General features: G+C 38.1%; 1 long non-coding RNA gene and 1 pseudogene across 1 annotated transcript in view; both read left to right on the forward strand.

Moving 5' to 3' along the window:
- The first annotated feature begins 358 nt into the window (after window positions 1-358).
- The window catches only part of LOC138174770 (uncharacterized), a 96,458-nt gene continuing 80,536 nt past the window's right edge, over window positions 359-16,280 (forward strand). Inside the window, exon 1 of the long non-coding RNA XR_011171816.1 lies at window positions 359-573. This is a non-coding gene — a long non-coding RNA (uncharacterized lncRNA). The remainder of the gene's footprint in view (window positions 574-16,280) is intronic.
- On the forward strand, window positions 10,925-14,483 carry LOC138174876 (importin subunit alpha-8-like; annotated as a pseudogene).

Raw genomic sequence — 16,280 nt, forward strand, 5'->3', positions numbered from 1 at the left:
CCACTTGCTGGCCTGCTCATGTCTCTGGCAGCACAGCTGTGTTTGGGAAATCTTCTCCCTCTAGATGGCATTAATGCTCTTTCATTCTCAGACTCTTTTGCTTTTTTCTCCCTGTGTCTTGGATGGTGGTGTCTTTCAGCCCCAGCATACTGTGATTTAACCAGAGCTTTGATGTGGTAGGATGTTGGCTTGCACAAATCAGATCTACCCTTCTTCCCCACCCCCAACCCAAAGGATAATATACTGTTTTTTCAAAGTCAATTAACACTTAGGGCAAATGAAATAAAAAGAGTAAAAGGTCAATTGCTTAAGGGTTGCCACCAACCTTCCCAGTTTATTCAGCATTCATCTAGGAATAACAGATTCCTGGGAAAAAGAAAGGAAATCATAATTAGCTCATCTGGTTTCCTGATGGTTTCCAATGAGATAGCTTAATATAGCTTATCTGTTTTATTTTGCAGCAATGCCAAGGGGACTTTTTATTGCAGGATTGGCTCACGCAGGAGATATTAAAGTAGGTGGTCACTCTAGGACCCTTGAAGAGAGGCCTGACAATCTATGTACTCAGGAAAGGTGAGTGAAGAGAAACTCATGACAAATTTCAGGTTTGGGATGTTTTTTAATATGTTTTGTGAGAAAGAGGCATCTTGGTTGTAGCTTTCTGATGTTAAAACAAAGAACAGAGGAAGAAAGTCAATTATAGGAGATCAGAGGAGAGAGTAGGGAAAGACTTGCCCAAGGAAGGAAATGAAAAGTTTTGCCACTTCTTACAAAGACAAACAGATATCAAGCCCAACAAAGGCATTGCTCATTTGGAACTTTGGGATGCTTTAAATTGAAATCCACACACACATTTATTATGTGCCCACTATGGGCAAAGGACTGAGAGATATGAGGATGAAAATGCAAGAGGGCTTGCATTCAAAGGGGATTACATTCTGCGAGCCATCAAATATTTATTAAGCACTGTCTATGTGCAGGGCACTGTGCTAGACACTGGGCATACACACACACAAAAGTCTCTTCTCTAGGATTTTTCATTCTATTGAACAGCTATCACAGATATGTAAACACAACATTTATGTAAAGTAATATCAAGGATAAATAAGTATGTAGCAATCCACACTATGCTCTCAAATGTATTTCCATGTCACTGCACAAATACAAAAACATTTCACTATCCATTTCCTCAAATGGTAATACAGTTCATGATCCAGAGGATCATAGATTTAAAGCTGGCTAGACTCTTGGCAGTCATCCTCATGTGATAGATTTCATACTGTCACATGATCTTCATTGAATTTCATTTGAAAAATAAACAAGACAAGCATCCCACATTAAAAAAAAAAACACCAAAAAGCAAAAAATGAACAACACCTCATGGCAAAAGACATTATTAGGAAATTAACACATGAGAATAACACACTTATATAGTCCTCTAAAGTTTGCAATGTGCTTTAAAATACATTATTCCATGAGCTTTCCAGCAACTCTTGGAGGTAGAGATACAGGTGTTGTTTTTTACAGATAAGGAAACAGGCTTGAGGTTAAGTGATTTGCCCAGAGTCACCAAGCAAATTAAGTCCTTAATAATAATATCAAGCATTTGCAGAGTGCTTCAAGGTTTGCAAAATGGTATATATATATATGATATCCTTTGATCCTTACAACAACTCTGGTCCCTTGGGACCAGTATGACTGTCATTGCTCCCAATTCTCATGTCATGCCTCATGCTTATGATAGCAGGCACAGCCCTTCCATCTTTATATTTTATTATAAGAAAGAACTTGGCTCAGCTTAATAACCTTTTCCTTCTTGAATAAGGAGTTTCTGTTTGCAGTCATAGGAACAGAAAAAAAAGACCTGTTCTAGTAATGCAGGGAGATTGTTTCATGCCTTGTGACTAAAATAAGGTTTTTGAAAGAGCAGAGGAGATGGAGTAAGTACATAATGAGCAAATTCTTGTGAGGCAAATTATTATTCTGGGATTTTGAACTGGTCTTTTAAGAAAAGCAATAATAATAATTCTGACCCTGCAAGTGCTGATGCCAGGAGAGAGGCAACAGTGACTCTGCTGGAAATCCAGTGGGGTTGCTGCACTTTGCTCTCCTCCCACATTGTGAAGCCTGAAACACAGTTGACAGAGGCTAAGCCCTGATCTTTACCAGTGAGGCATGTCCTCCCACTGGCAATCCACCATAGAAAGAGGAGCAGGGCTCTTTTGATTCCATAGATGCCTTTGGGCTTACAAAGGTGTGTATCTGAGGCGTAACAAGGACAAAGCAAGGGAGGCATATGCTGTGGCTACACAAAGGGGTGCAGAAAAAAAAACACAAATATGTATCTATTATCCCCAGTATACCGTGCCATTAGGATGAGATAGGAATGGATTTTATATTCTTGTCTCAGGAGCAAAGATTAGTTAGCTATAGTGCTGGTGTACATAAAATGAGTCTTAGTTCAATTGCATCTGCTTGTATAAGACTAGTGAAAATCACAAGTGAGTAGGAGAGTTCAGCTGAGCCCAATTTCATCATTAGTTAGATTTCTCTTGGAATTTAGCTAGCACCCAGATATGCACAGGTTTAAGACCCAGAATAAATAGTTGGAAGGTTTAATATAAATATAGGTACAAGAAGGCAAATTTCAAGCTATAAAGGAATGTGCCACTGGGATCAGGGACAGGACTCAGAGTTGAATTGAACCCTGGATCATTCTCACAGTCGAATCAGAGAGATCATTTTCTCATTCGTAAGAGAGTGCTTACTTGCTAAAAGATCTGTGTCTTAAGTCTAATGGCTCCTCTATGTTCCCTCTCTGTTCTCATTTCTAACTGATCCTTGGGATGTCTTGATCTTATCACTGCATCCACTTAAAGTAAACACTGCCAGTAGAATGAGGACAAATTTACTCACAACCAGAACTATTACTTGGAATTTTTACTGCTATGGAAAGAGGAGGGTGATGCTAGAGGAGCTTACCTGGGGTAAGGTTTCCTGCAGGAAGGAGGCAAGGCTTGAGATGGAACAGCATTGTCAACACCTTCTAATTTTCAGCACACTGGCACAAAGCCATTGTTGTCCTGCCCTGGTTATGGCTCTAATGCTTAGCAGAGTCCTAGAAAACTCTCTGGGAGGATTACTGTAGGGTCATTCAGGATAATCAAATTTAAAGCTGAAAAAGACAATAGATGCCTTCCAGTCTAATATTCCTATTTTAGCAATTCAATGTCATCCATAGCCCTCTTCCAGTTTAAGTAATCCCATTCCATCCCATTTCCTCTAAGAGATTGATCCCTCTGTCCTCCCTACTCTATCACTTAAATCTCTGTCTACTGACTTCTTCCCTACTGCCTCCTCGTTCTTAAAGAGCCCTTACTTGATCATTCCATTCCCACTATCACCCTATTTCTTTTCAGCCCCTTATGACCTTGAAAAGGTCCTCTAAATAGGTACCTCCACTTTTTCTCTGCTAACTCTCTTCTTAACCCTTTATAATTTGACTTCCGATCTCCTAGTTATACCAAATATACTCTTTTCAAAGTGATCTCTTAAAATTTTTAGTCCATTGACCTTTTCCCAATCCTCATTCTCCTTGACCTCTTTGCATCCTTTAATGCTATCGATTACCCTCTCCATTTGATGTTCCTTTGTCCCTAGATTTTCAGGACACCTCTCTTTCCTGGTTCTCCTCTTACCTATCTGACTACTCCTCAGCCTTCTTTGCTGAATTCCTTTAACCATAGGTGTCCCTAAGAGTTTTGTCCTGGACTCTCTTCTCTTTCTCTACTACTTCACTTAGTGACCTCACCAGTTCTCATGGATTTAATTGCCATCTCCATGCAGATACCTATCCTGACCTAACCTCTTTGCTGACCTCCAATGTCATATTCCCAACTGTCTTTCAAACATCTCAAGTTGGATGTCCAGTAGACATCTGTAATTCTACATGTCTAATACTAAACTCATTATCTTTCCACCTCATCAGTCTCCATCCCCTACCTTTTCTATTACCTTAGGAGGCAACATATTGCTCCCAGTCCCTAGATGTCATACTTGACTCTTCACTATCACTCATTATTCATATTAGAACTGTTGCCAAGGCCTGTCTTTTTGACCTTTGTAACATCTCTCCAAAATACCCCCTTCTTTCCTCTTCCACTTTAACTATTCTGGTTCAGGCTCTCATCACCTCATACTGTTGAGATAGCCACAGTGCAGATCTGCCTGCCTCAAGTCCATTCCTACTCCATTCCATCCTCTATTCAACTATCAAAGTGATTTTCCTGAAGCACAGGTCAACCATATTACCCCCTACTCAGTAAACTCCAGTGGCTTCCCATTAATACCTCTGGGATCAAATACAAAATCCTTTGTTTAACATTTAAAGCCCTTCTTAATCTAGCCCCATTCTTCCTTTCTAGCCTTCTTATACCTTATTCTTCCTCCATCTCCCCTCGAGGCTGCCCCTTATTTTTTGATTCCGTGACACTGGCCTCAAGCCTGGAATGCTATCCCTCCTGGCTTCTCTGGTTTTCTTTAAGTCACAACTAAAATCTCATCTTCTGTAGGCAGACTTTATCATCCTCTCTTAATTCCATTGCTGTAAATTATTTCCTATTTATCCTATATATAGTTTATTTGTACGTATTTATTTACTTGCTGTCTTCTCCATTAGATTGTGAGTTCCTTCAGGGCAGGGACCATCTTTTGCCTCTTTTTTTATTTCCAGAACTTAGCACAGTGCTTAACATGTAGTAGGTACTTAATAAATATTTATTGACTTGAATGATCTATTAAATACCTACTACTTTAAAAGCCTTTTTCTAGGACTGATGATACAAACCCCAGAACAGCCAACATTTCCTACTCTCAGAGAGCTTACATTTTTCTGTAATAAGGAAAGTATGGTCTAAAGAGGTAAAAGATTTATCTAAATGAGTTGCAGAGATTGAATTTGAGCTGAAGTTTTCTTACCTCAAACTCCAGTGCTATTACTTTATATGATTCCACATTAAAGCCTACAGTATCATTCTCTGACTCTACTTCTCCAGGATTTATCTTTTGTTCTCTTCAGGTTGTAGTTCTGTGGTTTGCTCTGTACTTCTTTTTTTTTCTTTTTGGAGGGGGGAAGGTAGGGCAATTGGGGTTAAGTGACTTGCCCAAGGTCACATGGCTAGTTTATGTGTTAAGTGTCTGAGGCCGATTTGAACTCAGGTCCTCCTGACTCCAGGGCTGGTGTCTATTCACTGCACCACCTAGCTGCCCTGTGCTCTGCACTTCTTCTTGGGAACTGTGTCTTACTTGACTTTGTTTCCCTACCCTATTTGGTGACTGGCATTTAGAAGGATTTTCAGTCTAGTTTTGTTGAGTTGTATACCTAGAGCACTAGTTCTTATTCTTTTTTGTATCATGAACCCCTTTGAAAATCTAACAAATCCTGTGGTCCCCTTCTCACAATAATGTTTTAAATACATAAAATAAAATATATAAGATTATAAATGTATCCGATTATGTTGAAATAATGATGCATTATTTTTTTTCCCATTGAAATTTTTAGATCCCTTGAAATCTATTCATGGACCCTTTGGGGGCATCTATGGATTACAGTTTAAGAATTTCTGCTGTAGAGAAATAAACTTTGTGAATCTCTCCTTTTGAAATCATTAGTCACTTGTAACATTATTCTTTCTTTTGAAATATTAATGCCACCCACTGAATATCTGTGGAAATGGGATTAGAGATAGTTTGGAGATAAGGGTAGAAGGAAGAGAGTTAGACATTACAATAGTATTACTGAGCTTCTTTTTCCACCATTTGTTGAAATGGAAATGAAAATAAATGAGGCCAATGGTGGCCTCATGGTGCCTTGTGGCTATGGTTTGCTGAATTTCTGACCTTCTCCTAAATCTGACAGCTTCTTCTTCTCACTTCTGTGTCTGCCTCCAGTTCACAGCCCCTTTCCTCCCCACCCCTCTTTAAGCACTTGTTATCCATATGACATGAGACTGTCACCAAAAGCAGCCTGGGTCTTCTCTCTGTCAAAAGGACTATCAGCACCTGACCGCCCCCCCCCCCCCCCCCCCCCATCACTTCCCCAGTGACTCAGTCCCTGGCAGGTGTTATAAGTAAAAAAAGTTTTGTGGCAGCTGTTCTGGGAACCTCAGAGACAAAACCACTCGTATGGGAAGGGGGTAACAATGAGGGAACTGTCTATCACTGCTGTTTGCTAAGTCCAACTTCTCTCTCTGGAGACTTTGGCCTCTTGTAGAACATTTGGTTTTCTTTTATTTTCCTACTGTGTCTCATATCTATGTGTATATAATTTATGTATCTATTCCATTATTCATTTATCTATTTTAGTTCAGTTTCTTCTTTATGTTCATTTAAAAATTACAATAATTTTGTTTCTTCATTAAGGGGTGAACTTATGAAATATTGCTTTCTCTTTGTTCATTTAAAAATTACAATAATTCTGTTTCTTCATTAAGGGATGAACTCATGAAATATTGCTTTCCCTTGGATTTCCCATCTAAGTAGCAATGTGCCTCAGTAAGCATGCAGACTTAGAATAGTCACCTAGCAACAGTGCTCCAACATTAATTGATTTCAGAGTTTTCATATTTCCCCCATATGGATAGTATATTTGCCCTCTACCTCTTTGCAGTTCATGGAAAGAACAGTTATGAAAGAGAATGGAATATTATTTTACCACTTTTGGTTTTGAGATAAGATATTATTTTCCCCCCAATGACCACTTTTAAGGTCACAGATGAATTCTTTAGTGTTTCCAGACTCTGTTGAGAGCTTCTTCACTCAAATCACCCCAAATTAAAATATATAAATACTGCAACCTCCAAGACCAGGTTCCTGTGCCATCATATATATTTTTCCCTTTGATTGATATTTACCTCAAATACTTTTTTCTTCCACCTCTTAAGAATAAAGAATGCCTAGATAGAGGCAGAACTGTGGGAATCTTGTCAAGCCAATTGGACTTATATTTATTGGCAGATGATGAAGACAGATTGATTGAAAAGTGGATTGAAACTCCCAAACAAATAAGCAGTATTATTGTTCAGTGTAAGGGCATTTTAATTTCTGGTTGGATTACTTTTCCAATCTTGGCACCCATTTATCCCCTTTAGATGGTGTTTTGTGCAGCCAAGTTGCCATTTTTTTGTGGCAAATTCAGAATAATTACCTGATCAATAGTCACCTGACATGCCATTTCCCATCTCTGTGCCTCTGTACTATACTGTGTGTACTAGCTGCCACCATACTTGGAATGTAGTCTCTTCTCACCTTCACCTCTTGCAATCCCAAGTTTCCTTCAAAACTCAGATCCAATACTATGTTCTGCATCTATCATTTCCTGATCTCCACAATTCCTTGTGCCCTCTCCTTGCATAATAAATATTTTGCATATATTTAACATATATGTGTATTGCTTCCCCCCATAGAATATGAGTTCCACGAATGCAGGAATGCTTTCATTTTTTGTTTTTGTATCTGGGCACATAACCTGTAGTTAATAAAAGGATTTCTGAATGATAGCCCATCTAAGGGCAGAGTGGTTAGTTAAGGAAGCACCAAGAGAACCTTGTTACAAACTGGTCTTCAGCTTTTGGTAGTTCCACAGCTTGGATGCCTTGCCCAAAGGGACTAACAAAGAAAGACTACTCACCCCCATGGCATAATATGTCTAACTAAGGTCCTGATTGTTTTCACTGCAGACATTTTTAGAAAGTTGATATGTCCTCTGTCCTTTGTATCACACCTTGCTGCTGCTCTTCTCTGGAACCAGCATGGTTGCCCTTCACAAGTTGGACAATTTATATTCCTTAGGTCAATACTATATTTGGATAGGGGTGAAGTGCTCCTATATTGATATAGCCACAGATGTAGCAAAAAACCAAAATGTGGCATTAAGGGCTTGAGTAGCTTAATTTTTTACCAATCAATTGATAAACATTTATTGAATACTTCCTATATGCAAAACACTATGATGGCCACAGAGAAAATATAATATGGTTTCTACCCTCAAAGAGCTCAAAATCTATGGGGGGAGTCAAGCACTCCCCATATACAATGATAACTAACAAAATAAAGCAGAATGTGATAAAGTGCTAAGAGAAACAGACATGGGGTGCTCTTTTTTGGATTCCCAGGAAGGAGAGAAGATCACTGGAGGCTAGAATGGCCAGTGGAGGTTTTGTTAGAATATCTAGGACTCCATTAAATCCTTGAAAGCTGAGTTGAGTTTAGATAGGTAGTAGGATTTTGGATAGGAGAAACAGCATGAGCAAAGCTGTAAGGTAAAGCTAGAAAAAAATGTAGCCCTCTTGTCCCCCTAGCCCATTTCAAGGCTCACATTTTGTCCTGCTAGGATTTAATTTTCCTGATCTTAGCATTTTGTAGCAAAAATTTTAGTCTATTCAAAAATATAGCTCATTTATTCATTCATTCAATGTGTACAAAGGATTGTGCTGTGTGATTTCTTACCGAATACTAACATCTAACACATATAGTCATTAGGTGTTTGAAACTCCTTATGATATGGAAACAACAGATATTATTATGATCATTTTTCAGATGAAGAAACTGAGGTTCAGAGAGGTTAGTAACATGCCCAGAGTCTTATAGTAAAAGTGATAGGCAGGATTATAGATTTTGCTGACTCCATATCTAATTCTTTGCCCAAAATACCATGATGCCTCAAGATCACCAAATGGAAGATTTCTTCCCTAAAGGCAACCAGTACCTCTTCACATTTTGGAATTATTAATAAGAAACTCCACATCTCAGCAATAACTCTTAAACACCATAACTTGGCCAATATACATCCATCTATTCTTTCTAATACAACTGGATTCAAAATTTGAAGCCAGATTTTCCTTACTTTAGATTTAGCTTTCTATCTACTATAAAAAACTGTTTCATTAGGTAAGACATAGTCTCATAATTATAGAGGGCCTAGGAATTCAGGTGCATATCTATTATTTTGATGTATTATGAAGAATATTTAATGGAAAAATAAGGTTTCTTACATGAAATGATGATTTTAGGTGAAAGCATTAGTCTCTTCAGAAGTAATTAGAGAATGGAGGCTCCATATCAAGACACCTGATTGCACTTTAAACTTTATTTGCTCATGGCAGGGCATGAGCTGAGCAGGTTTCCTGTGATTTGAAGTCGATTATGCACTTCCATATTATATGCTACTATATATAGTACAGTGTTCAGGCTCATCTAACTCTGAGGCTTGGTAAGACACTGATTCCATCGTTGCAGCTGGGAAGACCATAGATTTCACCATTAAAAAACATTGCCAGTTAATTTTAGACTAAACTATTCTCTAGTGGGTAGTGGCCGTATTAGGAGCTTTCAGTTTTCTAAGTAACCCATGTCACAGATTCAACTATTTTGTCATTATTGCCTTTTGAATCAAAAGATGACATTTCCCTATGTGATCGAGGCCTTTTCTCATAAGAAGTTCAGCATCTATTCCTAAATTCTGCCACTAAAATAAATACAGTTAATAAGTTTAAAAAAAAGCAACAAAAAACTAAGTCAGCAATAACTTCCACTCCAAATAAGTGAATACAGGCCATTGTGCCTTGGTATCCTTAGAATGACAGTCTGTAACCTGATGAAATTGAGCAAAGAAAACTTGAAATGGAGTATCTGAAGGAATTCAGAATAATGAGATACATTAAACGGGAAAAAAAAGTCTCTCAAGGGAGGTAGAGGAAGCTTCATGGCCTGACTCATTTGAAGCAAAAGTGAACCAGGTACTGAAAAATATACTGAAGGGAATTCTTCTGCACCAGAAGGGAAACACATGATAATGTGAAATGTATTTTTCTCCTTTTAACATCTAGGCTTCTACAAAACAACAACTATCAATAGCTAGTTGGAGGGTAGGGGGAGATTGTATTTTAGAGGACTTTATTTCTCAACAATCCTATTATTTCTTCTTTCCTTTGCTCTTTCTGGGATTAGAAATGATGCAGAGACAATAATTATATTTTATCATTTTTCCTTCCTATAAATTTAATAAAACTGATGATTAGAGTGCTTAGTGTTTTTGCTTGGGCTAATAAAACAAGATATGCAATTAAAATGACACATTTGTCTTTTTGAAAACAGGGTTATGATGATGCTACTTGGTTTTCACAACAATCATTTCTGTAAATACACCCTCTGCCTCTGAATCGAATTCTCCTCTTGTACACACAAACCAAAATATCAGTTAAGCAATAACAATTCACCCAATGATCATATGTATTAAAGTATTCAGTATTCTGTCTTAGTTGTTCCTTACCTCTCCACCAAGAGGAGGGAGGCATGTTTCATTATCTCTTCTCCTGGAACATTACAGGTTTTTTAGTTACTTGGAGTTTGGATTTTTTTTTAAATATTTTTATTTATGTTGTTGAAGTTGCACATGTTGCTTTTTTAGTACTGTTTCTCTCTTCATCAGTTCATACAATTCTTCCAACATTTCTCTAAATTCCCCATAGTAACTCATTTCCTACTAAACAATGATATTCCAGTTTTTTTCAACTATTCATTCATTCAATCGACCCACAAGCATTCCTGTAGTATTTAATATGTGCGACACACTGTGCTAGGGGCTGGGGACAGAAATACAATAATTGAAGTAATCTCTACTCACAAAGAGTTCACAGATGTTATGGAAGTGGAAATAGCCATATTTAACAACTGATTGGAAATATGGGATGAGGGTGAGTGAATGTCAGGTGGAATGTAAAGATCTGTGAGAGATCATAATCTCTACAGAGAGAGAAAAATTAAATTCATAAGAGTTGGTGTGGACACTAAGAGAAAGAGTAAAGAGAGAGAAAAGAGGGTCCAGGTCAGAGCCTTGGGAGGGAAATGGGTACAGTTGAGGGGCGTGATGAGGATGAAAGTCCAGCAAAAGAGGCTGAGAAAGTGTGGTTAGTAAGGAGAAGGAAAAACAAGAGTGTCAAAGAAAGCCAGAGAAGAGAGAGACTCAAAGAGAAGAGAGTAGTCAACAGGGTCAAATGCAGCAGATTGGTTGTGTGACTTCCTCTTATATTGTTCAGTACCTTGAGAAGGAACAGAGGAGGTAGATAGTAAGAATAATCCAGGGTAGATGTTTGACAGTGGTTAATTGGATATGGGATTGGAGGTAGGGGAGGTGCATGAGAGATTCAGGGGCAGAGGACAGTGTGGAGTTGGTTTGACTCACAATGGGTCCAATATTGGAAAGGAAGAATGTAGTCAGAGTAGGGTGAAGGACAGAGAGGGTGGAGGATTACTTTATGAGGGGTTAAGGCAGACCTACACAACTTCACAAAAGTAGGGGCCAATATTAAAATAGACTAAACTTCATTGGGCCACAGATAGGTTTTTAGCAGCCCACTTTCCAAGTAAAGGTATAGTTAATAATTAAACTGTTTTGCAAATAAACCATATTTAAAAGGGAAAATTTCAATTACTATGAATTAATTATGCTTATTACTTAACATTTTTGTTTATCATGAAATCGGTCCTCTCAGACTGATAATGGTTGGTTGCCACTGTGACAACAGGAGACAATGTGCAGTGGCACCCTACCCACCAAGTTACATGATGGGCACAACAGTAACTAGTGGAAGGTGACTTAAGTGGGGTCAGACAAAACACTCTTTACATCTTTACTTTGTTTTAATATCCTTTACATTTTTCGAGGGCTGCCCTATACACTTTGACAGGCCGCAAGTACCGTGTTTCCCCGATAATAAGACACTGTTTTATTATTTTTTTGGACAGAAAAACACCAGAGGGCTTATTTTCAGGGGAGGGCTTATTTTAATGAATATTGACAGCAATTTTAATAAACAGGTAAATGTGAACAAAAAAATGTACCTTTATTCAATAATGAATTCAATAAAGAACAGGATGACGCGCTCATTGCTGCAGCTCTGATTGGATGCAGCTCGGAGCATGGCATGCGTTTCATGGGGTGGGTACAGTGCATACAGAGGGGAACCGTAATGTAGCGTGTAGCGCAGGGGAATCACCTTCACTACAGTAGCAATCTCAATAGGGCTTATTTTCGGGGGAGGGCTTATGTTAGAGGAATCTTACGCAGTAAGGGGAGGGCTTATTTTCGGGATAGGTCTTATTATCGGGGAAACACGGTAGTTTGTAGATTGTATGTTGTGCAGGTCTGGGTTAAGTCATAGGAAAAGAGAGTAATAAGAGGTCAGATGACAGAATGTCTAAGGTGTTTTTTTTTTAATATTAAGGAACTGAAATAATTGTTAGTAATCTTGAGATCCAGGGTTTAACAATACATAGGTGGCTAGGATGAAGTGGATTACTAAGTAATAGGGTGTAAGAAGACTGAAAAATTCCCTAACAGATGACTACCTATTTTATTTCTAGGTTTTATTACTGCAGAAAGTGCTACCATGACTATTTTGGTGTGTATTGAACCTTTATTTATGTATTTGATCTCCTTGAAGTATGTACCCAATAGTGGGATACCTTGGTCAAAAGTATGGGCAATTTAGTCACTTGGTTGAATAATTCCAAACCCACACCCAGAATAGATGAACCAATTTGCAGCCCTACCACCAGTGTATTAGCATTTGCCTTTTTTCCCTCATTTCCTCCAACATTACCTATTTCCATTGCTTGTCATCCTTGCCAATTTGCAGTGTGTGAAGTGAATCCTGAGAATTGCTTTAATTTTCATTTCTATAATTATCAGTGTACATTGTTATTATGAACAAGAAAATCCCTTTTGGTCTTATAAATTATGATATTCTTGGGACCTGCCATCATTATAAATCATAAAAAAAATACCCTCTACAGTACTGCCAATAAAGAATCCCCCAGCTCTCTTCTGAACTGACCATTCCACTTGGTATAGTTTTCATTGTTGGAAAGTTGTCTTCAAATCAAAATCTGCCCTTCTCTGCAACTTTTATTTATTCCGGTTCTACCCTTTTGGGACCTCAAAGTACTAAGTGAAACTGACTTCCGCATGACAGCAATCCTGTGATCTTATGGGAGAACATTTGAGGCTGCATAATTTCAGGTAGAACAAAGAGTTGGAAATATTTTTAAAGAACAACAAAACAGATTTTTGTGCTTTAAAGATTCTGTAATGACTTCTTAACTTCTCAGGGATAGATGAGATTCACAAGGCCCACTCAACCATCTGTTTTGCCGCCTGATTTCAGTCCATTTCCATCTTTTCCAGGGACACAGAAACAAATAAAGCTTAGGTTGTGTTCCCAATTCTGAGTTACTTGGAATCTATCTTTGTCTTGAGGCTGTATATAACTTAAAATGCAATGCCAAGATGTATTTTCAAGTGACTTTTTAGTATACGTGAAAGTTTTTTGTTTGATGCCAATGGCAGGGAAAACTTAGTGGCTTAGAATGTGGATTGGCCAAGGCTGTAGCATTAAATGTCTTTCTTTTCTGTTGGAAGGGTTATTTGTCATCTTAATTCACAATTGAGGTTGCATTGTGGAAAGGGATAGACACTGAAAGAGTTTGAATCAACATTTAAGTAACATGTATCTAAGTGCATATTTATGGAGAATTTGGGAATGTCTAGCCTTCTACAGTCAGCATATCTACCTCAGGGTTCCAAAATAAGAGAATAAAAAATTTAAGTACAGAGGCAAAAATACAGAGCCAATGAGACAACAGTGTATAGTGCACTGTGGAAGTTCACAAGGCAAAGAAAGAGGAATAGATCTTTAAAAAAAAGGAACATGTTTAATACCCTTCAATCACTCCTTTCTGAGAAATAGGCTCATGAGGTTAATTTTACAATGGAGGAAATAATCAAAGCTGTGAAGGAAATGACCCAAAACTCTGTTTCAAAGCCACTCAGGCAGTCAGGAAGATGTTATCTTGAGAGAGGAAACCACCCAAAATGTTTGTTGATACTGGACTCATTTCCAAACTGGTGACATTTCTGAGATGGTCTTGTAGCTCTAACTTGAAGTTTGAGGTTGCCTGGCAAACATTGCTTCAGGAACATCTGAACAGATTAAGGCAGTTGTGGATGTGAGACCTGTCCCTCTATTGATTGAGCTCTCTCTTCTCCATACTTAGACATCAGTGAGCAAACTGTTTGGGCACTAGGAGATGTAGCAAGTGATGGCCCTGAAGTGAGAGAGGCCATTACTGTTTGTCATGTGATCCTTCTTCTCTTATGCCTGATCTCATTTACTAAACCTATTACATTTCTGTGGAATGTGAGATGGACCTTGTCCAACTTCTGCCAGAATAAGAGCCCATACCTTTGTTCAAAGGCAGTTAAGCAATCCTGCCAGCTCTTCTCCAACTCTTGCAACACCAAGATCCTGTTGAATGCCTGTTGGATTCTGTTATACCTTATTGATGGCTCCAATCACAGGATTAACCAAGTAGTGCAGACTGGGGTCTTCCTGAGGTGGAAAATCTCCAAGATCAGCCAGAGGTAGATCAAGAAAATAACATCTTCGAATTTTCTGTGGAAAAGAATAATAAATATAACTTATAAGCCAGACAACTAAATTTTCCAAAGAAATTGTACCTAGTGAATGGGGAAAGGGAAAACACTTTAAAAATTACTTTATCATGTCCCAGAAGTTAAAGATATAAAGGTTTTGCATATTTATAAATACATTTTTTCCAAGACAAAAAAATTCAGCTTTGTAATTCAATTTAATTGACAGATATTTATTTAGCAAGGGAATGCTAGGAATACAAAGGCAAAAATTCAAACATCCCTTGCCCTTAAGGAGCCTCCATTCTTTTGGATAGGAATACAACTTGTAAGAAGTAATTAGATACGAAGTATCAGCAAAGGAATAAAATGCAATTTTATGAGAAAGTGCTAAAAAGTGACAGGGTTAGGAAAGGCTTTTTTGTAGAAGGTAGACCTTAGCTGTGCTTTGAAGGAAGCAATGAAGGAATTTTATGAGATGGAAGACTGTAATAGGTGCACCTTTTGTATCTGAGCTATGAGACTTTTAAGTTTTATGAAGTATTTTCTTTGTAGCAGCTTAATGAAGTAGGTAGTGCAAGCGTTAGTGTACCTGTTTGGCAGATGAGAAACGAGCACTGGATCTATTGTTACTGGATGAACCTATTCACATCTGGGCTCTGTAATGGTCATTAGTCTGGTTTTGAGTAAGTCACCTTTCCTCTCTGGACTTCTGACTCTTCATCTTTAGAATAAGAGAATGGACTAGATAATCTGGAAAGTTTATTTCAGATCAATGGTTATATGATTCCACTGGTCAAAAAGGAACTATCCAACATTTACCTCTGGTACAATAACAGTATCACTCTGCTAGGGTTGGCCCCATCAAACATTAAGTGGCTCTGTCACAATGTCTAAAGGTGTGCTTTTAGCACATGGTTCCTTCTGTCTTCCTATCTTATAGTCAATCCAACAAGCATTATTTCTAAGTGCTAATTATGGGTCAGACACTGTGCTAAAAACTGGGGGTGCAAAGGAGGGAAAATGACAGTTCCTGCTTGGGGGCGACAACATGCAAACAACCAGATATAAACAAGATATATACTGCATGAAATAGAGGTAATCAGCAAAGGTAAGGCATTAAAGGGAATTGGGGAAGTCTTCTTGTAGAAGGTGGGATTTTTATCTGCTATTTGAGGAATCCAGGAAAGTCAGGAGACAGAGATAAAGAGGGAGAGAATTCCAAGCATGACAGACAGCTAGTGAAAATGGATAAAATCAGGAATGGAATGTTTTGTGTGAAGAACAGTAAGGAAAACACTATCCCAATGAAGAGGGTAACCGCTAAGAGGGTTAGGGTTGCTCTGGAGACCCCAAAATACCAACATGCTGGATCCTGCCAAATGAATTCTACTTGAATCTTCTCAGCCAAAGAAAAGTTAAAGTTATTTATTTATAATTTTATAAATTATAAATTATATAATTAATAAATTATAAAAATTATAAATAAATTTATTTAGACACAGAGTAAGTCTGTGCTAGGTCATTCTATGGTGCTCTCACTCTTCCATGGAGCTCTCACTCTTCCATGGTGCTCTCACAGACATGAAGACAAGACAGGGTCTTATATACAGAAGTTTTCGGGAGGAATCTAGACATGGTTTCAGGAGGGGTTAATGAGATCAATGAGTGATTAAGGGTGGGAGGCCATCTGGAGATTATAGACAATGGTGGGCTAGGTCAGTTCAAGGGTGGATCGACACTTTGATAGGCTCAAAGGTGGGAAGTCTAGTAACAGAGGGTAGGAAGTCTT

The sequence above is a fragment of the Petaurus breviceps genome, unplaced genomic scaffold (assembly GCF_028583685.1).
Source record: "Petaurus breviceps papuanus isolate PSGF00001 unplaced genomic scaffold, PetGlider_PUasm1.0 76, whole genome shotgun sequence".
Classification (NCBI taxonomy): Eukaryota; Metazoa; Chordata; class Mammalia; order Diprotodontia; family Petauridae; genus Petaurus; species Petaurus breviceps.